The following is a 25,679-nucleotide window of genomic DNA, read 5'->3' on the forward strand; positions in this document are numbered from 1 at the left end:
CTACACACCATCTATAGAATTCCAAAGGGGCCATTGTTTTCTTTTAAGATGGTGACAAACATTTTGCCCGGAGGGCTTACCTTCCCCTGGAGGTGGAGAGGGTAAGGGGAGGGCTATGCTGAAGCGGGCTCGCTGCGGTCGGCGCGGCTGGAGCGAGCGAGTGTTTAACGGTGGAGGCGTGTCGTCCAGCGCGCCGGCTGGAGAGCCGGTGCGTATCGCGCTGGCGGCGTGCCTCGACTGCTGGAGAGGAGGGCGCGGCCCGCCCTTGCCGCGCCGGCCACTCTCTCTGACCCAGTCCCGGTCCCGGTGCCACAGCCACAGCCACGGCCAGAGTCCCAGCCGCGCCACTGCCCGCTGGCCTCCTTGGCGAGCCCAGGCGCTGTCTCCTCTTCCTCCACCTTCTCCTCCTCCTCCTCCTCCTCCTCCTCCTCCTCTCCTTCTTCCTTTTACCTCCCGCCTCAAGCGCAGTGCGCCGATAATTTTGAGGTCTGGTCCTTAGCGGCGCCTCTGATGAACCAAAAGGAGGAAAAGGTCGATGTGGAGCACATCGCTCAAGGCCGAAAGGAGGTCAGCCGAGTTGATGGTAAACGTTGATTACCCTGCCACAGCCTGCCGGAGTAACTGGCGAGAGAGATGGATTAAAAAGCTCGCGGAAGTGTAGCCGCGTATAATAATCAAAGGCGGCCAGTATATGTGCTTCAAATACCTATGGGATAGGGACACTACGGAGTGAGCATCCAGATATCCGCGACAGGATTTTTATCGTCAACTCGCTTTGACTCAAAAAGTCGCGTGACCGTGGTACGGTGTAAGCTTCGTTTGTAACGCTCTGAATACGTTGAATGTCATTACGTGGCTGGCACCGACAGATCCCTTTCAAAAGTCCCGTGTGTTCTGCACATCCGTCTCTTGGACATCCTAATACTTTTCGTTTGCTATCTAGAATACACTTGGCTTAAGGCTTTTAAGGGACAAATCAAGAATATTGCGACTGCAACTACACTACTGGCCATTAAAATACTACACCACGAAGATGACGTGTTACACACGCGAAATTTAACCGACAGGAAGAAGATGCTGTGATATGCAAATGATTAGCTTTTCAGAACATTCGCACAAGGTTGGCGCCGGTGGCGACACCTACAACGTGCTGACACGAGAAGAGTTTCCAACCGATTTCTCCTACACAAACAGCAGTTGACCGGCGTTCCTTGGTGACACGTTGTTGTGATACCTCGTGTAAGGAGGAGAAATGCGTACTATCACGTTTCCGACTTTGATAAAGGTCGGATTGTAGCATATCGCGATTGCGGTTTATCGTATCGCGACATTGCTGCTCGCGTTGGTCGAGATCCAATGACTGTCAGCAGAAAATGGAATCGGTGGGTACAGGAGGGTAATACGGAACGCCGTGATGGATCCCAACGGCCTCGTACCACTAGCAGTCGAGATGACAGGCATCTTATCCGCATGGCTGTAACGGGTCGCGCAGCCACGTCTCGATCCCTGAGTCAACAGATGGGGACGTTTGCAAGACAACAACCATCTGCACGAACAGTTCGAAGACGTTTGCAGCAGCATGGATTATCAGCTCGGAGACCATGGCTGCGGTTACCCTTGACGCTGCATCACAGACAGGAGCGCCTGCGATGGTGTACTCAACGACGAACCTGGGTGCACGTATGGCAAAACGTCATATTTTCGGATGAATCCAGGTTCTGTTTACAGCATCGTGATGTTAGCATCCGTGTTTGGCGACATCGCGGTGAACGCACATTGGAAGCGCGTATTCGTCATCGCCATACTGGCGTATCACCCGGCGTGATGGTATGATGGTGATTACACTTCTCGGTCACCTCTTGTTCGCAGTGACGGCACTTTGAAGACTAGACGTTACGTTTCAGATGTGTTACGACCCGTGGCTCTACCTTTCATTCGATCCCTGCGAAACCCTACATTTCAGCAGGATAATGCACGGCCGCATGTTGCAGGTCGTGTACGGGCCTTTCTGGATACAGAAAATGTTCGACTGCTGCCCTGGCCAGCACATTCTCCAGATCTCTCACCAATTGAAAACGTCTGGTCAAAGGTGGTCGAGCAACTGACTCGTCACAATACGCCAGTCACTGCTTTTGATGAACTGTGGTATCGTGTTGAAGCTGCATGGGCAGCTGTACCTGTACACGCCATCCAAGCTCTGTTTGCCGAGGCGTATCAAGGCCGTTATTACGGCCAGAGGTGGTTGTTCTCGGTACTGATTTATCAGGATCTATGCACCCAGATTGCGTGAAAATGTAATCACTTGTCAGTTCTAGTATAATATATTTGTCCAATGAATACCGTTTATCATCTGCATTTCTTCTTGGTATAGGAATTTTAATGGCCCGTAGTGTACATTTGAACGCATTACCGAGTACCCCTTTTAATAAAACTCGGCCAAGTGCGAATAGGAGTGGTACACTGAGGGTTCCTTACAAACTTAATTACGTATACAGACAGTGTATCCATTCCGGGAATCGAGGATATTTCTTATTTTTGCCTCTTATCGACACTGATAATGACAAGAGATAGGTGCCGGGAATTCCAAGACTTTCGACAATGTTTTAATTTCAGATCTGAAGACGGGTAACACATGAGAAAAGTAATAATATTTTCTTGTGATATAATTACAAATTAACAATTTAGATCGATATTCCCCCTCATGTGTTCTCTGAAACGTCGCTTCTTGCCAGATTTCATGACAATGTCAAAGGGGAGTACCCTACAGGTTTTGATGAGAGAATTTTCGAGTGTCAAAATTTGTGACCTAAATTACTATATCTTTTGATTGCATTGATTTAAAAGCTTAAAATTGTCACACTAGTAAGGGGCCAGAGGCCTTACAACGAGACATAATTTCGAACTTGACGTGTCTACTCGTTCTTGAGAAAGAGAGTTGTTAACAAACAGTAAGACAGACAAACGAACAACAAAGCGATCCTATAAGTTTTTATAGACTGAGGCACGGAACCCTAATTATGCTGCGAAGGTATTGTGAAATGACTTTCCTGTGCGCCAAAGGGGAACTGTGCCGGAAAACATCGATCTGGGGCACAGAGACATGCCGCAGATTAGTGATTTGCCACACAAGGGAATATATTTTGGAGAAAAATTCATTTCTATTTATTTTCTGATGTCGTAGTTGTAACTGCCTATCATCCTTATGGAAACTACAATATTAATAACACATATTCATTCTTCACGTCATAGTACTTAAGTTCGGAAGACATATATAATAAAATAAAAATATAACTGCACATAATGAGTCAGACTGTCACACATAAATCTCATCTGTAGGTGGAAATTACGCTAAACGTCTGTTCATCGGATATATTGGCAGCGCTTTCCGACACTATTAAATTTATCTAGCACTTGCTTTGTAAGAACCCTCAGAGATGCCCTTCTTTGGAATGTTATTCAACTCGTGCTTAATATTGACTTGAACGTCGGTCATGTCTTCCGAACGTTGTCCTCTCATGTGAATTTCTACACTTCGTCGTTTTGTGATAGGTTTCTACTGAAAACACAAAGTCAGGTCACCGTGACAATTTTTTCCAGAAAATAATTGTCCACGTTTTGTACTTCAGTCAAGTCTCGGCAGGTGTCAACGCGTTATTGTTTTTGTTCTGGAGTGAAGGTGAGCGGGACAAACACCGTACACAGTTTTCTGTTCTTAAAAACATTGTAAAGAATGTCTTGGTCACTAGAGTCAGAGATGTGCAGTTCGTTGCTCCACTACGATTTGTGACACTATAACATTGACACATTGTGGCCTCGCGTCTATTACATAATACTGCCTGCTCGCAACTGATGTGGAATGCACAGTATATGTTTCCAGCTGTTAGTTCAAGCTGCCAACGTAGTTATGCGCTGGTGCCGCTTACAAGCCAGGAGTAAAATCAGTCTGGGAACTTTTTGGAAGGACTGTGTATGCGGCCGTACCGTCACTTAAATTAGCCCTATGTTTTTCTCTCTCCATTACACCGTGTATCGATTTTAATCAGCACATAAAGCACCTGTTACTAGCACACCTATAAAAGGCCTTTGTGGTACGTCCTTATGAAAAGTAACTTTTCCTCTTCGACAAATGTCGAGTTACGTCACTATCAGCAACAGCTCAGTATCATTGCTGTTACAAATAAATAAATATCTGAAAACGGGCAAATGCTCTTATAATATAGGTTTCAATATTAGCGCAAAATGTAAACAACAGTGTCATATCAACGACATATTCCTGCTCTATGGACAAACAACCTGCAAATAACAAGAAATACCCGAGCGAGATGGTGCAGTGGATTTGCGATTGGAATGACTCTGGTCTGAGCTAACGTCCGGCATCCAGGCTCAAGTCGACCATGGCTTCCCTAAACAGCTTAAGGGAGATGCCGGAATGATTCCTTTGAAAATGACGCGCCACTTTCTCTCCCTTTCCTTTCCCGATCCGAACTTATTCTCCGTCTGTAATGACCTCGTTGAGGTTAAATCCTAGTTTTGCTTCTATTTAGTATTCAGAAGGCGCGATTGGTGCGCATACCTCGATATTTCAGTTACAGAAGCTCTCTGTGATAACTACCAAATTTGTTGGACAACTTTCTAGGGTTCTCTGAACCTACGGATACTGGACGTCTGCTTTACATCTAAATGGTTACTCTCATTTGTGTCTGATAGTTGCTTCACAGAATCACTTTCAGACTATTTCTCTACCGTTATACTCTCGAATAGCACACGGGAAAATGAGTCTCAAACCAAAATATTTCAGCATTCAGAGAAGTAAGTTGCTGATCGAAATGTCGTGATAATATCATGCTCCAACGAGAACGATTTTCTTTTGTTGGTTGCCACCCAAACTCGCTTATAGCATCCATAGCACTTTTTCCTCCATTGAGCGATAATACAAAGCGAGCTGGCCTACTTAGAAATTTTTCTATGTCCACCGTCAGCCCTATCTGATAAGTATCCGATGCCACGCAGCAGTACTACAGAACTGGACAGACAAGCTTAGAATAGGCAGCCTCTTTAGTACTTTTGTTACACCTTCTTAGTATTCTGCATGGTTTGCTGTCCCCACACTTTATGCGTGTTAGTTCTAATTTAAGTTTTTCACAATTGTAATCTGTAGGTATTTTGTTGGATCGACGACCTTTAAATAAGTTTAATTGCTTGTGTAACTGAAATTTAATCGATTTTGTTTCTCAAATGTTGAGGGACTCACACTACAGGCTTATTCATAAGTATCACGACATGAAAATTACAAGACATGTAAGGAAATGAAAAGTCGTAGGACAGAGCATCTCTCCAAGTTTCTATTCGTAGTGCGTGCCGTTGCATAAATGCACTTTGGGCAGGAGCGTCAGAACATGTAGACAAATCATGTGATCCGTACTGAAGCATTGAATTTGTTATCGCGTGCACATAAGCAACCCAAAGAATAGAATACCAAAGCGGGCATGCTGTACGATGCTATTTAAAAGACAAATACCGAAATCACTGTGTTGGACGTGTTGGTTTCATTTGGTGACCAGTTTGGTTTCCTGAGCGGGACCACGTGGATTTCAATGGTTCAAATGGCTCTAAGTCCCCTAGACTTAGTACTACTTAAACATTACTAACCTCAGGACATCACACACATCAATGCCTCACGTGGATTTCTTCCTGTGGGGCTACTTGAAGTCACTGGTGTAACAAAAGAACTTATCAGACACTAGTTTCACTTTACAGCCGTCCTCCTTGTAGCCACAAGCATTGCTGGTGACAACTTGCAAAGTGTTCACACATGTGTTTTGTGTTCACGGCGTCCTACGGCCTTTATGAAGTTGAAGAAAATAAGGCTACTAGTTTATTTTTATTTTTGCCGGACAGTTATCGGGCTATACGTCCATCGTCATAGCCCGTGTATTTTTATTTTTGTGCCCTCATAGAACTTCTTGTAGAAAGTTTTGCAGATATTACTTTAATTTTTTAGATGATTTCCAGCACGTCCCATTAGTTTTATGCCAGAGGCAACGTGCATATGTACACTGCGAGGTTGTTCTGGAAACCAGCTAAATGTTAAAGGAACATCTGCAAAAAATTCTATGAGGGCACAAAATTAAATCAAACGAGCGCTGACGATAGGTATGTAGCTCGATACGGGTCTGACAAAAAAATAAAAAAAAATTAAAAAATATATATATAAATAAATAAAAAAAGAAAAAGTGTTGCTCATCACATTCACACACAACTGTTTCATTATTCAGAAACGTGTATAGCCGCCAACGTAGACTATTTTGACCACCTCTTTTAAATTAATATAAATGGCTCATATGGTATATTATTGGAATTATGTAAGCTTGACGATGAGTTGATTTTGTCGAGTGAAACAGTTTACAGTGTTGTTGGTCTGTAGACTGCAGCTCAGTTACTTCTCTCGGACGTCAGACACATCTGTATCACCGCGAAGTGACGATCTACAGCTGTAGACAGAATCTCTCTCCCTCACCCTCTGTTTACCGCATTGATTTTCTATATTCATATATTTTTCATGGTTTCTTATATGTGATTTTTCCTTATAGACCGATCACTATCTGCCGGTTCCTTAGAAATTTCGTCTCTATCACTAACATCATTTTTGCCACTCATTTCAGTGCGTGCAACACACCAAATGTGTGAGACTCTGTGAAACAATGTATTTGTTTAATTGAGCCTGCAGTCGACTCTTATTTAAGTGAAGTGGTGCTGTGTATCCCTGTCCTTAATTTTAATTATTCTTCGCAATCATTAATGTGATCAAGCGTGAGGGAAGTCAAATAACGCCTGCAGTAGTAGTAGAGTTCGATGCTTTAGACAACGGCCAGGACAGTCTGCTGAGATAGTTGGCTGATCGTTTTAAGTTACGAAAGTAACACGCAGGACCCGTTTCCACTGTCTGGCTAAACGGCTAGCTCTTGATTAGTCTCTAGCGTATAATACTACATTTAAAAATATGTTTGCAACGAGCAAGAAACCGGCGTTTCCCGTTACCAATGGGCGTGTTGTCAAATAATTTTTCGGGCTGACTTCATCTACACATTGAAAATACGAGGTTTGTTCAAAAAATTCCGATAGATTGTCATTTCGCGCTAATTGTGTGTTGGAGCGAAATGCTGTTGACATCCCTACACACGCCAGTGTTTAATGTGTAACTGAGGGATGTTTCATTGTTGTATGTTGTTAGTTATTGTTCAGTGGTGTATTGAGTAGAACGTTGTGTCCTACAGTTTGTGAATTTCGAGGTGGCAGAGTTAGAGGACCAACGCATCTGTATTAAATTTTGCTTGAAACTCAGGAAAGGCTTTACAGAGACACAGAAAATGATGCAGCAGCCGTCGGTGATGAGTGTTAAGCCGTACTCGGTATTACGAATGGTTCACACGGTTTAAAAACGGCCGAACGGAAGTTAAAGATGACCCTTGTTCAGGGCGCCTTCGACTTCTACGGACAACGCTCATGTGAGGAACGAGCGTGCTAATCGAAGAATGATTGTATGAAAGACTGCAGAAGAATGGAAAAAAATGAAATGTCATGTGGCTAGGGCCTCCCGTCGGGCAGACCTGCCGCTTGGTGCAAGTCTTTTTAGTTGACGCCACTTCGGCGACTTGCGCATCGAAGGGGATGAGATGATGATGACACAAAACCCAGTCCCTGAGCGGAGATAATCTCCGACCCAATCGGGAATCGAACACGGGCCCCTTAGCATGGTATTCTGGCGCGCTAATCACTTTTTTCTTTATTCGCATTTTGTTAGTGACTGTTCGTTGTATTTGGTCGTAGTGGACGTCACGTGACATCCACTGAAGTTCGTTGCTGACCCTTTAACTCAGTTTCTTTATTGCAGAGGGCAGCCAGCTCTCTGAGCGAACACGCTGAGCTACCGTGCAGGCATCACTCACCTATCGACGCGGACTCTAGAAGAATGTAACATTTCAGTTGGATTATGTCATGAAGTCCTGACTCGGCGTCTTGGAATGCATCGTGTTGCCGACAAGTTCGTCCCACTGATCACGAGTCAAGACCAGAAAGATCTTCACGCCGCAATTTGTGAAGAGCTTTTTAATTGCGCAAATGAGTACGATATGCTCCTTAAGAGAATCGAAAGTGGTGATGAGACCTGGGTCTACAGTTATGATGTTGAGACCAAGGTTCATACTCCACAATGGGTTGGAAAAGGTTCTCCAAGACCACAGAAGCTCGTCAGGTCCGATCAAATGTCAAAGCCATGTTGATTGTTTTCTTTGACCTTGAAGGATTAGTTCATCATGAATTCGCGCCATAGGGACAAACTGTTAATAGATTGTACTATCGCAATGTGTTGCGACGCTTCCGGCCTGAAATGTGACGATTAAGGCTCTTGCATCACGATAACGCACCCACACGTTCATCCGCGTTGGAGTGTGACTATTGAACAAAAAACGAAATCGCAGTGCTGCCTCATCATCCGTACTCTCCCTGCGGACTTTTTCTATTTCCAAAGTTGAAAACCACGTTGAAAGGACGAGGATTTGCAACGATAGATGAGTCACAAGATAATCCTGAGACAGCGTTTCGCCGGATCCAGCAAGAGGAGTAACAAGACTGCTTCCCGAAATGGATACGGCATTGGGAGCGGTGTGTCAGTTGTGGAGGAGAGTATTTCGAAAGAGACCTTGCACGATAAGTAAAAGGTGAGCGTAGAAAAATCCTATGGACAAAGTTCCTGAATTTTTGAACTGACCTCGTATCTGTCGAGATACCAGAGAAAATGCGCTCGCCGGCCCGTAAGAGTTATACACGAAGTATATACCATCATGAAGTAGTCTGTATGGACCGACGCTAACGAAGTAAACACCAGACTGTTCAAGAGGCGGCGGTCGGGGGAGAAGAAAGTCACGGCCAACTAGGCCACGGCCAGTGTCCTCTTCTGTCTGAGAGAGCGCTCCGTCTTTTAATGGTCTCATCGTCGACAGGACATTAATCTCTAACATGCTTTCCTGATTTCGGCACTGATAGTCGCACTGTGCATGCGGAAGTTGACCATACTACAAGGTTCAAATGGTTCAGATGGCTCTGAGCACTATGGGACTTAACACCTGAGGTCATCAGTCGCCTAGAACTTAGAACTACTTAAAACTATCTAACCTAAGGTCATCACACACATCCATGCCCGAGGAAGGATTCGAACCTGCGACCGTAGCAGAGCCGCGCGGTTCCAGACTGAAGCGCCTAGAACCGCTGGCCACAACGGCCGGCATACTACAAGGCTATTACTGATACCTTGCTACAATACCTCCGTAGTCACGACTCTAAGTGGATTTTTGAACAATTTAACAGTTTCAGAGATGATACTTCGTCACACCTGGCTATTATTGATACCTTGCTACAACACCTCCGTGGATTTTTGAACAATTTAACAGTTTCAGGGATGATACTTCGTCGCGCCTGCTCCGTCTTGGTAATGAAAAATGTTCCTTGTCTTTGTGGTAATTCCTCTCATTGTATAGCAGATTACATAGAAAATACATCCGATCATCTTCTACGAGGGACATTTCAAAAGTCTTGTACACTGCGCATGCGCGACCGGCACGGTGGCCTGATGAAGCTGAAATTGACGTCACTTGTGAGCGAGACTTTAGGCTTGACTGTCGCATTTGTGTTTACTGGTTTGCGTGACTGTGTCGTGAGTAATTCAGTTTTAAAATGGAAGCTGAAACCGAGTCAGGTAGGATTACAACAGAGTTCCTACATCAAAATCGAATTTCTACGTGGAAAGAACCCAACGGAAATAATGTAGTGGATCGTAACACAGTAACACGGTGGCCTAACCGTTCCGTGAAGGTGGGATAAGCACTGAGGACAAACCAAGAAGTTATAAGCCATCAACTGCAAAAGACTACGCTTCTTAAGTTACTGTTAATAACATTATGAGAGAGGACTGGCGATGAACAGGCGAAGAAATTGCATGTGAGTCCTGAATGTCAGTAACTTCATTTTATAGAATCATAACTCAAACGTTAAGGATGAGAAAAGTGGCTACAAGTGTTCCGGATGATCTGAATAAAAAGCAGAAAGCATATCGCAAAAGAATCGCACAATAACTGGTTCAACGTTATCGAAGGAGAACAGTTTCAGAAAAGGATTGTTGCACTTGATGGAAACTGGATACGACATTTTGAGCCACAACTGAAGTCTTAGCCATCACAATGGAAAATTTTTGACTCTCAACGCTCGAAAAATTTCATCTGCCAACGGTCAAAGGTGAAACTGGTGACGATCTTTCTGTATGACTAGTGCCACAGGGGACGTCTATGACAGGCGATTACTACAAGCTGTTTCTGCAAAATGTTTTGCGCCAGAAAATTCGTCAAAGAAGGCCTGATGTGACTGCAGCTGGTGTCCTCAACTTGCACGACAATGTGAGACCGCATATTGTCCTGTCAGTGGGAGAAACACTCGGCAAATACGGATGGGGAATACTTCCCCCGCCGCCATCGTATAGTCCTGATATGAGCCCATCACGTACTGATTTGTTTCCCAAATTCTAGAAACATCTCCGTGGAAAATGTTTTGATACTGCTGCTGAACCTTTCAGTGAGGTGACCCGAGTAATCAGACAGCTCAACAGAGGAAGTAGCCTTTCCGGAATAGAGAGTTTGCGAAAACGTTGGGAAGCTGTCATAAGCATGAGTGGAGATTATACTGAAAGCATGTAAAGATATTTTGCAAAATACATTAGTGTTAGTGTGCAGAACTTTTGAAATGACCCTGGTAGTTTTTTAGAGGTGAGAGTTGACGCGTGCCTGGATAGCCTAGCGCGTTAACGTCCCGCTTCGGGCATTCATTACAGCGGACGTTTCCCCTATAGTATCCGCCTCGTGGATTATCGGCGAGTGCTGGCGAGCCAGCCAGTGGTGGCAGAGGGGGGGGGGGGGATTTTCAAGCGGCCTTTCATATCCATATACACTCCTGGAAATGGAAAAAAGAACACATTGACACCGGTGTGTCAGACCCACCATACTAGCTCCGGACACTGCGAGAGGGCTGTACAAGCAATGATCACACGCACGGCACAGCGGACACACCAGGAACCGCGGTGTTGGCCGTCGAATGGCGCTAGCTGCGCAGCATTTGTGCACCGCCGCCGTCAGTGTCAGCCAGTTTGCCGTGGCATACGGAGCTCCATCGCAGTCTTTAACACTGGTAGCATGCCGTGACAGCGTGGACGTGAACCGTATGTGCAGTTGACGGACTTTGAGCGAGGGCGTATAGCGGGCATGCGGGAGGCCGGGTGGACGTACCGCCGAATTGCTCAACACGTGGGGCGTGAGGTCTCCACAGTACATCGATGTTGTCGCCAGTGGTCGGCGGAAGGTGCACGTGCCCGTCGACCTGGCACCGGACCGCAGCGACGCACGGATGCACGCCAAGACCGTAGGATCCTACGCAGTGCCGTAGGGGACCGCACCGCCACTTCCCAGCAAATTAGGGACACTGTTGCTCCTGGGGTATCGGCGAGGACCATTCGCAACCGTCTCCATGAAGCTGGGCTACGGTCCCGCACACCGTTAGGCCTTCTTCCGCTCACGCCCCAACATTGTGCAGCCCGCCTCCAGTGGTGTCGCGACAGGCGTGAATGGAGGGACGAATGGAGACGTGTCGTCTTCAGCGATGAGAGTCGCTTCTGCCATGGTGCCAATGATGGTCGTATGCGTGTTTGGCGCCGTGCAGGTGAGCGCCACAATCAGGACTGCATACGACCGAGGCACACAGGGCCAACACCCGGCATCATGGTGTGGGGAGCGATCTCCTACACTGGCCGTACACCACTGGTGATCGTCGAGGGGACACTGAATAGTGCACGGTACATCCAAACCGTCATCGAACCCATCGTTCTACCATTCCTAGACCGGCAAGGGAACTTGCTGTTCCAACAGGACAATGCACGTCCGCATGTATCCCGTGCCACCCAACGTGCTCTAGAAGGTGTAAGTCAACTACCCTGGCCAGCAAGATCTCCGGATCTGTCCCCCATTGAGCATGTTTGGGACTGGATGAAGCGTCGTCTCACGCGGTCTGCACGTCCAGCACGAACGCTGGTCCAACTGAGGCGCCAGGTGGAAATGGCATGGCAAGCCGTTCCACAGGACTACATCCAGCATCTCTACGATCGTCTCCATGGGAGAATAGCAGCCTGCATTGCTGCGAAAGGTGGATATACACTGTACTAGTGCCGACATTGTGCATGCTCTGTTGCCTGTGTCTATGTGCCTGTGCTTCTGTCAGTGTGATCATGTGATGTATCTGACCCCAGGAATGTGTCAATAAAGTTTCCCCATCCTGGGACAATGAATTCACGGTGTTCTTTTTTCAATTTCCAGGAGTGTAGCTCAGATACACGTTACGCAAACATTTGAATGTGGAATTTACTCTAGGCGCAAACAGATGGGGGTACAGAGGTTCTGTCCAGGGTGCAGTTCTGGTGACAGGAAGGGCAACCGGCCACCTACTGTCACTAACATTGCCAAAAGCCTTGTAACGACGGCGACCACGAGGAGAGAAACGGAAAAGGGCAAAAGGAGAAAGAGAATTAGAACAAGAAGAAGTAGGTTCAAATGGTTCAAATGGCTCTGAGCACTATGCGACCTAACTGCTAAGGTCATCAGTCGCCTAGAACTTAGAACTAATTAAACCTAACTAACCTAAGGACATCACACACATCCATGCCCGAGGCAGGATTCGAACCTGCGACCGTAGCGGTCACGTGGTTCCAGACTGAAGCGCCTTTAACCGCACGGCCGAAGAGGTAGGAATTGACATCCTGTAGGCATACGTACTCAATGAACTGTAGTTCGAAATAACTGACATCGAAATAAAGCGTTGTAATGATAAACAGCTATGATCAATAGAGCCGAAACAGTCAGAAGATACTGACAAAATTTCAGTTAAATTTAACTTCAGGTTATCACTATTAATACCAGATATTAAACGAGAATTTCTTGCGAAACCAAAAATCGCACACCACTGGAAAATAACCTACGTCCCTTCTCTACATAAAAAGGCTGAGATCACGTATGCGTAGAATTACATACAAATATGTCTAACTTCTGACTGTTTAGGTTCCAAGAGCGAAGTTCTGAAGTTCGTGGAGGAAAAGAAGTGTATCTCAAAGAACCAACAAGCGTACAGGGAAAACAACGGTTTTGAAGGATAACATGATTTCATCACACACTGTACCTCGCAAATACCATATGAAGGTGAACGGCTAGACTCTTCCTTCAACGTATTCAATACTTTTCCGTGTTGTTGACTGACATGATCTTCCGAAATATCTTCGTCTAACTGGCTTCCTTCAACGTGTTCAATACTTTTCCGTATTGTTGACTGACATGATCTTACGAAGTATCTTCGCAGTTGCGAAGAACTTTGGACTAATATAACTTAGTTCATTACTCTGAACGAGGAATTTTCGGAAAAGCGAAACTGACATCGGAGGTTCCCGAAGGAAGCGTAACAGGGATATTAGTGTTTTTAGCAACCTCTGTACAAACTATTTATCAATTAGGGTCACCAGCACTCATAGATTGCAAGGCACTGTCGACTGAATTAATGTTCACTAGCGACCTGCCTCGGCTTTGCACGGGCAGTATTAACGAGGAGAAGACGGTAGCTGCCATGACCCGATTTCCCAGAAACTTATTTCAGGGGAAGAGGGATGAAAATAAGCGAAAACATGAGAAGGGCTATTTCAAAGTGGCACAAGTCCATTAGCTCCACTTCCCTGTCTCTAATGCTTCTGAAATTAATGATCCAAACAAACAGAAAGAAAGGTTCATCTCTTGCAAGAAGCCACATGCTTGAATATATCTGATATCTCAACTGCCGATTTTTCAGCGCTCATTTAACTTTAGGCCTCTGTATCTCAAAATGAACAAAAATGGAGTTGTACCATTATTGAAATAAGCCCTTCATGTCTCGACTTATGCGTAGATACTCGACAGTTCCGCAGAAAATGACGGTGAACGTTTTTGCGGTACTTTATGTACATTTTAGGGAGTCACTAGTTCAACTTAACCGCTGGAGTAGAGGCTAGCATCGCGGTTTCGCACTTTTGCGCCCTGTGTTCGAAACCGGATTATTATTGTTATTTTTGTTTTTCAGTTATCAGCCCACGTCCGTAGAACATGGCTACATGAAAGTTTTCAGATGTTTACTGAAATAATGTTGTGTTGTCCCTAGTCGTCTACTAATTGTACGTCTGACGAATGAATTAAAAGAAAATAAATGAATGAGAAAATTATTTCAAATCGTTTTCGGTGAAATTCCTGTAGTGTGTCTTGGTTCATAATCGACTGCAAGCGCCAGTTTTCGGTAAATTGATCCCTTATGCGTGGTTCGCCGCGAAATTATTGCCAACACTTGAAATGTTCACCAATGTTAGCTTCTTACCCGAGTGAGATTAAAATAAAGAAAAACCTGCCTTCGCGCGATGCTCATCGGGTTCGGAATTTCTATGTTTGGAATGTTTCTACGATCGGGATCGTCCAAGGGAATGCACCAAACCTTCCTGAAGAATAAACATGAGAGTAAAATATAGGAACGAATATAGGAATTGATATAAGAATGAAATGTACCAATAAGAGATTTTAAAAAGGTTGTTGTTTTCAGTCCTGAGACTGGTTTGATGCAGCTCTCCATGCTACTCTATCCTGTGCAAGCTTCTTCATCTCCCAGCACCTACAGCAACCTACATCCTTCTGAATCTGCTTAGTGTATTCATCTCTTGGTGGTTAGAACACCTGAAAATACGATACGCACATACACTCCTGGAAATTGAAATAAGAACACCGTGAATTCATTGTCCCAGGAAGGGGAAACTTTATTGACACATTCCTGGGGTCAGATACATCACATGATCACACTGACAGAACCACAGGCACATAGACACAGGCAACAGAGCATGCACAATGTCGGCACTAGTACAGTGTATATCCACCTTTCGCAGCAATGCAGGCTGTTATTCTCCCATGGAAACGATCGTAGAGATGCTGGATGTAGTCCTGTGGAACGGCTTGCCATGCCATTTCCACCTGGCGCCTCAGTTGGACCAGCGTTCGTGCTGGACGTGCAGACCGCGTGAGACGTCGCTTCATCCAGTCCCAAACATGCTCAATGGGGGACAGATCCGGAGATCTTGCTGGCCAGGGTAGTTGACTTACACCTTCTAGAGCACGTTGGGTGGCACGGGATACATGCGGACGTGCATTGTCCTGTTGGAACAGCAAGTTCCCTTGCCGGTCTAGGAATGGTAGAACGATGGGTTCGATGACGGTTTGGATGTACCGTGCACTATTCAGTGTCCCCTCGACGATCACCAGTGGTGTACGGCCAGTGTAGGAGATCGCTCCCCACACCATGATGCCGGGTGTTGGCCCTGTGTGCCTCGGTCGTATGCAGTCCTGATTGTGGCGCTCACCTGCACGGCGCCAAACACGCATACGACCATCATTGGCACCAAGGCAGAAGCGACTCTCATCGCTGAAGACGACACGTCTCCATTCGTCCCTCCATTCACGCCTGTCGCGACACCACTGGAGGCGGGCTGCACGATGTTGGGGCGTGAGCGGAAGACGGCCTAACGGTGTGCGGGACCGTAGCCCAGCTTCATGGAGACGGTTGCGAATGGTCCTCGCCGATACCCCAGGAGCAACAGTGTCCCCAATTTGCTGGGAAGTGGCGGTGCGGTCCCCTACGGCACTGCGTAGGATCCTACGGTCTTGGCGTGCATCCGTGCGTCGCTGCGGTCCGGTCCCAGGTCGACGGGCACGTGCACCTTCCGCCGACCACTGGCGACAACATCGATGTACTGTGGAGACCTCACGCCCCACGTGTTGAGCAATTCGGCGGTACGTCCACCCGGCCTCCCGCATGCCCACTATACGCCCTCGCTCAAAGTCCGTCAACTGCACATACGGTTCACGTCCACGCTGTCGCGGCATGCTACCAGTGTTAAAGACTGCGATGGAGCTCCGTATGCCACGGCAAACTGGCTGACACTGACGGCGGCGGTGCACAAATGCTGCGCAGCTAGCGCCATTCGACGGCCAACACCGCGGTTCCTGGTGTGTCCGCTGTGCCGTGCGTGTGATCATTGCTTGTACAGCCCTCTCGCAGTGTCCGGAGCAAGTATGGTGGGTCTGACACACCGGTGTCAATGTGTTCTTTTTTCCATTTCCAGGAGTGTATGTTGTATAATAAGTATACGAGAGTTTGAAACTTAAGTGTAATTTTACAATTAATGTAACGCCTTTGTATCCCCTAATTTGATAGGAAATATTCCTGTAGTAATTTCCTACGGAGATGAGTAGATAAACGAAAAAACACTAAATTAAATGAAAGCAATAATCGGGTTTCGAACGCAGGACGTAGAAGCTGCAAGCGCAACGCTTGCCACTATGTCACTGGTTAGGCTGAGTCTATCGACCGCTAAAAGACATGAAACTTACGTGGAAAACTCTGGCAGAAATGTTCGAGTGCCTACGGAAAAGACGAAACATTGGGGAAAGTTTCTTTGAAACCAGTTTGTAGTACATGTCGTGTCCTCCTCATAAGTATCTACGGCCGGAAAACTTGTGTGACGTAGCGGTAGTAAATTATGTACACAAGGCTTCCTCTTGACTCAGCGTATATCTTTTGGAAAACCGTGTCAAAGTTTCTATACTAATTCCTTAGATTAGTCTTCACATATAGACAAAAACGCGGCGTGGGACTTCGGCTTATTTATGTAGGTATTTGGTCTGTTGAATGAAACAACTCTTTGACTGCAGGCAAATGCGATGTAACGGCTATAACGAAGTAAGAGAGTATCCGCTTCCAATATCAATCGTTAAGTAATATAGTGCCAGAAATTTGGTTTAAACACCTAGGGGTAACACTGTGAAGGTGCATGTGTAAAGGAAACCACTTGCAAGCGACAACTGTAGAGCAGCACATCAGCATTTAGCGTTCTTTAGAACAAGGCCTTTCAGTGGACAAGACACTTAAGGAACTTAAACTGGAATATCCGGAAGAGAGGCGACCTAATACCCTCAGAACAGAGTATGGTAAGTTTAGAAAACGTGTAGCGGTGCGAAGGTCCTGGAAATACCATAGTACGGCGGGTGTAGAGATCATGGAAACAGGTTGAGAGAGATCAGCGTGTGTACCGACTCACGTACACTATACTTAATCCACCTCTCGACACGTGAATAGAATGGGACGGAATGCCGTTAATATTTGTATGAGTAGTCGCACCATGCGCTGTACCGTTGCTGGCCAAATATACGTGTAGAAGTCCGTGTAGAAGAATGTGGGAAGAAAACTTACAGCAACTTTCTCCTTTATTGAGCACATCATATCGACATTCATTGAAACTGAATTAGGTCAGCTACAGGGAATGTGAACGGATAGTTAGGTTTTGTTTCCCACCCCTCCATCCACTTTTGTAGTTTCTGAATCCATCGTATTGGCGTGAGTAAAAAATACAGGGTCTCAACGTGCCAGTACATGTTCAACGCCGTGCCACTATTGCCTATCGTGGGGGCGCTGTGGTAAGTCATTGGGACCACATTCGAGAGGAGTCGGTCCAAGTCCCCTAGCGGCAATCTAGTTACTTAAACACTTTGAGGTGTCTTGATCACAATTTCATTTTTCCAATACGCTTTACGCGTTTCGACTTTACGTCGCTATCAAAGGCAAACGCTTGCTGTTATTGCTATGAGTCTATAGAAACTTGTCCAAACGGATACTCGGAGTAATTTTACTTTTATACAAACTGTAGCTAATCTAGATTTAGATTTTCCGCGTTTTCCGTAAATCGATTAATGGCAGCGCCAAGATGATTTCTTCGAAAAGCTCACGGACTATTTCCTTCGCCATTTTTCCCCAACCAGAGCGTTTCCTCAGTCTCTGACGATCCCGGCGTCGATGGGACGTTGAACGCTAATCACAGAATGGAAACACGGCTGCAACTGATGCGTCAAAATTTAGCACGCACGAAATTTCCATATTGAAACTGATTAAACAGCTTTGCTTGAGGCCAAAGGCGAACGGATACGTTTTGTTTGCTTCATTAACTTTGCATTTCAGCTGATGGACTTACCTACAAATCAAAGTAGTCTTGTGTACTGTTAAAGTTAAAAATACATAACGAGCAGCGTAAAGAGAAAAGACCACAAAGAAAAAGCAATGAGCGGTTTCCGCGAAGGGGCTGATAGTATAACGTGAGAAAAATGAGTCTTTTCCTACTTTCTTGCTGCAAACAGTAAAAGCTCATTAAACTGTAAAAAATACTGTACGTAAATTAAGCAAGGATACATCAACTCCAGGAGTTAGTTTTGCAGTAGAGGTCACCTTTTTCTTTAAAAATTTTAAAACGGCTTGTTTCGCATTTTTACCTTGACTACAGTTTATAATACCTGTTAATCGATTGCGAGGAAACTAACTGGCGCACAATATTCATTTCGTTCGTATTTTGTAGTTGTATATTACTGCTTATTTTTTCGGTATTGGTGATACTTAGTTTTCGAGCGCGCTGTAGTATACAATTTGAAGGGTTTGCAGTGATAAATGTGGTCGCTGGCTACTTTACGTTTGATTCATTGTAGCTATTAAGTTGCTTGTAATAAATGTAACTAACATATCGACATTGTCTTTAAGGTTGGAAAGAATAGCACATCTCATTACAGTACGAAGAAAATAGAAGTTAAAATATTTTATTTGTACGCACTGGCCCCGAGCACGCTGTCTTTGCGCTCCATCTGCAAGTACTGTAGTCTGCAGCTTAGTTGTGAACAGTTCGAGGAAGCCGTTTCTCAAATTACTGAACGGGAGTTATTGTTACACATACTGATGGAAGAATATAAAGAAGAAGAAGACTTTTATACCAAGAGTTGAAGAGAAGATGAGGTCCCATACTCCGAGGAGCGTAGGGGACGATGCGGAAGACCCGCACCACCGTACTAGGCAAGGTCCTAGTGGAGGTGGTTTGCCATTGCCTTCCTCCAACCGTAATGGGTATGAATGATGATGATGTAGACGACACAACAACACCCAGTCATCTCGAGCCAGGAAAACTCGCTGACCCCTCCCGGAATTGCACCCGTGACACCGTGCGCGGGAAGCGAAAACGCTACCGCAAGACCAAGAGTTATATAATGGAAACGCTCATATTTAGGACAAAGCTTGACGAAAGTTTCTTTACTACACTTATTAAATGTCATTTATTAAACGAATATAGCTCATCTTACATAATAGGTCTGGGCCTAATTCAAATCGTTTGTATAAATTAAATTTTAATGCAGCCTATTTTCTTCATTTAAAGTGGTACCTATGTCTTACCTAAGTGATACCTATGTGTGATACCTATGGTTAAAAATATGAATGAAAGTTCCAGCACTGATATATGGACTGAAATTCCTGCAGAATGTCCTGTACCATGTGTTTCTGTTGGAAGTGAAATTGATTTATCAGCACAAACTCCCAGACAAGAAAAATTAAGAGTAAAACAAAATTGCTGCAAGGAAAAAACCGATTTTTACATAACAAAATAATTTCATTATCATCTGAAGCTAAAAATAGTGGCAATTCACAGCTTTCACGTGTGAACAATAATGAATTTCAAAGTCTACGCGATGAATTTTTAACTAAAGTTTTGTCACAACTCGTTGTATTACCGTCTCCGTTCGTAAAAGCTTTCGTTTGGTCGATTGGATATGTTTCGTTCCGTAAAAATGTCCACTTCGAGCTGTAGTAGTAAGCGGCTATCGCTTCGCGTTTCGTCGGTTTCAATATGGCGTTGAGCGCAGTGTTTGGCTTCATACAAATCATAGGAGCCGCACTCCACTTTCCTTCTTCTGTACCCTCTATTCTGTGCCCTAATTCTTCATTCCCTCGTCTTTTGAAATTAGCAGAGATTTCTGATAACGTATCCACTCGAACCCATATCTAACATCGAATTTTTGGCTGGTGACCAATAGTCGAACTCAGACTCTTCAGACCAGCTAGCTCTGCCTACGACTGTACCGGAAGCTAATCAATTAACACATGGCACCGAGGGCTCCGTCTGTCTCCGGGCAACGTGGCGCTAACATTTCCTAACGGGTTCGTCGTCTGTGGACCATGAGAACTCAAGGGGGAAAGGAGGTAATAACCAGGCCAGGCAAATAAGGCCGGGTGGCTACGTTTGTTCTACTTGTTCTTTTCCGTTCTTCTGACCGCTACTGTACCGTAAATATAAATCGCTGACGCTGAAGTGGTTTCCTGCCGTACAGGAAGCCCCGCGCAGACTCTTCTGGTATCACAGCAATAAATGCCATACCACGCTGTAACGGTGCAATGACGGAAAACTAGTGACAGAGAAATTGAGCTATCTCTAGAGGAAAAGAGTTACGATAATTTTAATAGGAGTTAATTATAGGGGAACTTGCTACACAGTTATGCTGTCTCTGACAATTCGGCGATGTGGGTGGGTGAAGATTGTGCATCTCTTTCTTATTTTGTTTTAGAGCCATTGGACTTTTTACCGATTTTGTGCTGTCGTCCGTCCTTCCTTTTTTTTCTTTTTTTGAGTCGTCAGGCTTCTACTAACTGGTTTCATGCGGTCCGCCACGAATTTCTCTCCTGCGCCAACCTCTTCATCTCAGAGTAGCACTTGTAACCTACGTCTTCAATTATTACGTCAGTGCTAGGCTACTTTTGATGTCCTCCTTGCTCCGTCCGTCATGGTTATTTTGCTGCCTAGGTAACAGAATTCCTTAACTTCATCTAATTCGTGAACATTACTCCTGGTATTAAGTTTCTCGCTGTTCCCATTTCTGCTACTTCTCATTACTTTCAGCTTTCTTTGATTTACTCTCAATCCATATTCCATTCAGCGGATCATGTAATTCTTCTTCACTTTCACTCACGATAGCAATGTCATCAGCAAATCGTATCACTGGCATCCTTTCACCTGAATTTTAATTCAATTCCTGAACGTTTCTTTTATTTCCGTCACTGCTTCTTCTATGTACAGATTGAACGGTAGGGGCGAAAGACTACATGCCTGTGTTACACCCTTTTTTATTCGAGCATTTCGTTCTTGGTCGTCCACTTTTAATATTGCCTCTCTGCTCTTGTACGCATTGAATATTACCCGTCTCTCCCTGTAGTTTATCCCCGTGTTTCTCAGAATGTTGCATATCTTGCACCAATATACATTGTCGAAAGCTCTTTCCAGGTTGATTAATCTTATGAAAATGTCTTGATTCTTGCCAGGCGGGTGTGACCGAGCAGCTCTAGGCGCTTCAGTCTGGAACTGTGCGACCGCTATGGTCGCAGGTTCGAATCCTGCCTTCGGCAAGGATGTGTGTGATGTCCTTAGGGTAGTTAGGTTTAAGTAGTTCTAAGTTCTAGGGGACTGATGACTTCAGATGTTAAGTCCCATAGTGCTCAGAGCCATTTTTTGTCTTGATTTTTCTTTAGTCTTGCTTCCATTATCAACCGTAACGTCGGAATTGCTTCTCTCGTGCATTTGCTTTTCCTGGAGCCAAACTGATCGTCATCTAACACATCCTCAATTTTCTTTTCCGTCCTTCTACATATTATTCTCGTAAGCAACTTGCATACATGAGTTGTTAAACTGATTGTGCGACAACTCTCGCACTTGTCAGCTCTTGCAGCCTTCGGAATTGTGTTGATGATATTTTTCCGAAAGTCACATTGTATGTCGCCAGACGTTAATAGTCGTTTTGTTGCCACTTCCACCACTGATTTTAGAAATTCTGATGGCATGTTACCTATCCCTTCTGCCTTATTTGATCTTAAATCCTCCAAAGCTCTCTTAAATTCTGATTCTTCTAAATAAATTCCCATTTCTTTCCCAGAACATTTTTGTACTTCCTTCTTTCATCGTTCAACTGAAGTATTCTCCGCAGTTACCTTCTTTGTACGTATATTTTCCTTTCCAAATTCTGTGATAGCCCTTTTTAGAGATGTCCGTTCGTCTTTAACTGTATATCCTACTGAGCTACCCCTTATTGCTATAGCTATAGCCATAGAGAACTTCAAGCGTACCTCTGCATTCTTTAGTATTTCTGTACCCCACTTTTTTGCGTATTGATTCTTCCTGACTAATCTCTTAAACTTCAGCCTACTCTTCATCACTACCACATTTTGATCTGAGTCTATATCCACTCCTGGGTAAGCCTTACAATCTGGTCTGTGATTTCGGAATCTCTGTCTGATCATGATGTAATATAACTGAAATCTTCCCGTATCACCCGGCCTTCTCCAAGTATATCTCCTCCTCTTGTGGTTCTAGAACAGAGTATTCGCTGTTACTAGCTGAAATTTATTACAGAACACAATTAGTCTTTCTCCTCTCTCATTCCTTGTCCCAAGCCCAAATTCTACTGTAACCTTCTATTCTACCTCTTTCCCTACAACTGCATTCCAGTCCCCCATGACTATTAGATTTTCATCTCCCTTTACGTACTGTATTACCCTTTCAATTTCCTCATATACTTTATCTATCTCTCGGTCTTGTGCTTGCGACGTCGGGTCGGCCTGTATATCTGAACTACCGTCGTTGGTGTTGGTTTGTTGTCGATTCTGACAATAACGACCCTATCATTAACACACTCTCTGCCCTACCTTCCTATTCATAACGAATCCTAGTCCTATTACACCATTTTCTAATGCTGTTGATATCAGCTATACACATCTGACCATAAATCCGTGTCTTCTTTCCATTTCACTTCACTGACCACAACTATATATAATTGAGCCGTTGCATTTCCATTTTCAGATTTTCTAGCTTCCCTACCACGTTCGAACTTCTAACATTCCACGCCCCTACTCGCAGAACTTTATCCTTTCGTTTGTTATTCAGTCTTTTTCTCATGGTCACTTCCCCGTTGGCAGCCCATCCCGGAGATCTGAGTGGGGGAATATTCCGGAATCTTTTGCAAATGGAGAGATCATCATGAGACTCTTTCAATTACAGGGCAAATGTCATGTGGGTACACGGTATGTGTCTTTAATGCCGTGGTTTCCACTGCTTTCGGCATCCTCATTCCGTTGATCATTGCTGATTCTTCTTCCTTTAGGGACAGTTTCCCATCCCAAGAACAAGAGAGTGCCCTGAGCCTCTGTACTCTCCTCCGCCCTCTTTGACAAGGTCGTTGGCTGAATGAGGATGACCCCTTATGCCGGAGGTCTCCGGTAGCCAATGCTGATTATTAATCACAATTTAAGCGGTGGTTGGTTTCGAACCCGGGACCGAGATCGTTTTGATTACTAATCAAAGACACTACCCCAAGACCACGGCTGTAAAAAATTCCGATCTTCTGTTAATGTTTTATTTCGATGAGGTGAGTCACCCATCAGTCTTCATAATTTGCTTTTTATTTTTAACCTCTGTTTACCCCTATAATGCTTTTCCTTTTACTGCTCTTTCAGGTGCCAAACTATGAATTTTCCCATCTTACTTACGATTGTCTGTTTCATGTATTATAGTATCTTTTAATTTCTTACTTTAACTGTCAACTTTATTTTTAATATATTCCTCTGTCGCCATATGCCAACGGCCTTGCCGCAGTGATAACACCGGTTCCTGTCAGATCACCGAAGTTAAGCGCTGCCGGGCTGGGCTAGCAGTTGGATGGGTGACAGCCCGGTCTGCCGAGCGCTGTTGGCATGCAGGGTGCACTCAGCCCCTGACCACATGTCCCTCCATAGCCGCATCCAGTGACGCCTGTGGGCTGATGATGACACGGCGGCCAGTCGGTACCTTTGGGCCTTCATGGCCTGTGCGGGGAGTTATGTCGCCATATTTAAAGTATGATACTTTCAGTTTTTTTATTTGGTTTTCCCATAGTTCGCACGCTGCTCCAGACATACAATTCTACGAGGGCTATCAGGAAAGTAAGATACCATCGATCGCGAAATGGAAACCACAGCGAAAATCCGATGAAATTGCGTAGATGTGTTGCACAGTGTCGCTTGTATGTCCATCGACAGCGTCACGTCCCTCTTTTCAGTCCTGAACGCACGGCGACCAAGTAACGATGATTAGAAAACAGTGTCTCCCGCCAAGTGCGAGTGCCTGTGAGATATTTCGCCTGATTTCAAGCAGCCCACGCACCCTAACTGTCACGAATTTCCTTCCTCATGACACACTCGATCGCACATTGCAGGAGCAATGGGGACGCCTCTACAGCGTTTTCGATAAGAAGTGTTTCGCCACCCACCATACAGCCCGGACTTGGCTCTTTCTGTTGTTCATCTCTGCTCACAGGAATCGCTGGCTGTGAAAACATTTTGGCACAGACTACAAGCTGCAGATCAACGTAGAGAATTGGTAGACAGCACAGAAGGCTGAATTCTGTGACGAGCGTATTAGAAAGTTAGTATAATTCTACGACAAATGTCTCAATCGAAGCGGTGACTATGTAAAGAAGTAGCTGGAACGTGTAGTTAACTATTTTATATCAAAAATTTTGGATTTTCACTCAGGTTTCCATTTCGCGACTGATCGGACCTTATTTTCTCTCTTGCTGAACAGTGCTTTTTTCGCATTCATGAGTCTAGATCTGATATATTCCTTGCTCCTTAACATTCCTGTAAACACGGTGGCCTCTGTAGCTTTAATTCGGTTTTTTATCTCCGTGGACTTCATTCAGATTTTCTTCATTTTAATATTCTCCTAATGTAGCGAATGACTCTCAGAGGCTATATTTACAACCTAGGAAAATATCACTTCGACTCATTCTTTCTTATGTTGTCAGGATCCAATTTTTTCATCTGAAAATTTTTCTTTATTCACTTCAACTCACGGTGTTGTCCAATATTGTTGCTTCATAAGTAATACTGTTACTTCATGATATAACAAGTCTGTTATTTGGATCCTAAATCTTTCTATTACCATGAAATAGTCCATATTATACTTGTACTTATGACACGTAATTAGTATACTAGACCAACTGCACTCTTAATAGTGGTCATTGTTTCTCAAGTATAAAATGTTGAATCTCTCCGTATGTGGTCATTTACTGGTTTCAGTTTGGATATCATAAGTTTCTTAAAAGTTACACAATTAATTCCAATTTTCCTGTTGCTGCCGCTGTTCTTAAATTAAATGACAACATTGATTACAAGAGCATTTGTATTTTGAGTTTTCTCTCTCCCATTAATGACATCTAGTGAACTTTTTGTCTAAACAGAATTTTAAGGAACTTTTGATACAGAATGACTTGATAAATACTTTTGCATACCGTAAAGTGAACATGAGTCCATAGTAATGTTTTTGTTCATGAAGATAGTATGAAAGGCCGAAACAGGCTGCAAAATAAAAGAAATTCACCTTGCACATTACCACCTTGAGACAGAGACTGTAGCGCTGCTGACGTGATGCCACAAAACTGACTCGTCAGATAATCAACCCAGTGAATAACTGTAGATGTCTGCAGTTCTATAGGCAGTGTACCTGGCGTATTACGTATTCTGGTGTTCCGAAGTCTCAACAATCGTATTGCGGTGTCCGTCAACGCAAGATTTGATGTGGATTTTGTAGGTAAGGATAGCGTCCAGTCAATAAGGGAATCAAACATGTTTTTTAAATTTTCTGTGTTTGG

General features: G+C 44.5%; 1 protein-coding gene and 1 pseudogene across 1 annotated transcript in view; both read left to right on the plus strand.

Annotated features, from left to right (window-relative positions):
• The window catches only part of LOC126260446 (spidroin-2-like), a 179,597-nt gene that overhangs the window by 55,868 nt on the left and 98,050 nt on the right, over positions 1–25,679 (plus strand). The window lies entirely within an intron of this gene.
• Positions 23,626–23,743, plus strand: LOC126261235 (5S ribosomal RNA; annotated as a pseudogene).

This window comes from Schistocerca nitens, chromosome 5 (genome assembly GCF_023898315.1).
Source record: "Schistocerca nitens isolate TAMUIC-IGC-003100 chromosome 5, iqSchNite1.1, whole genome shotgun sequence".
Lineage (NCBI taxonomy): Eukaryota > Metazoa > Arthropoda > Insecta > Orthoptera > Acrididae > Schistocerca > Schistocerca nitens.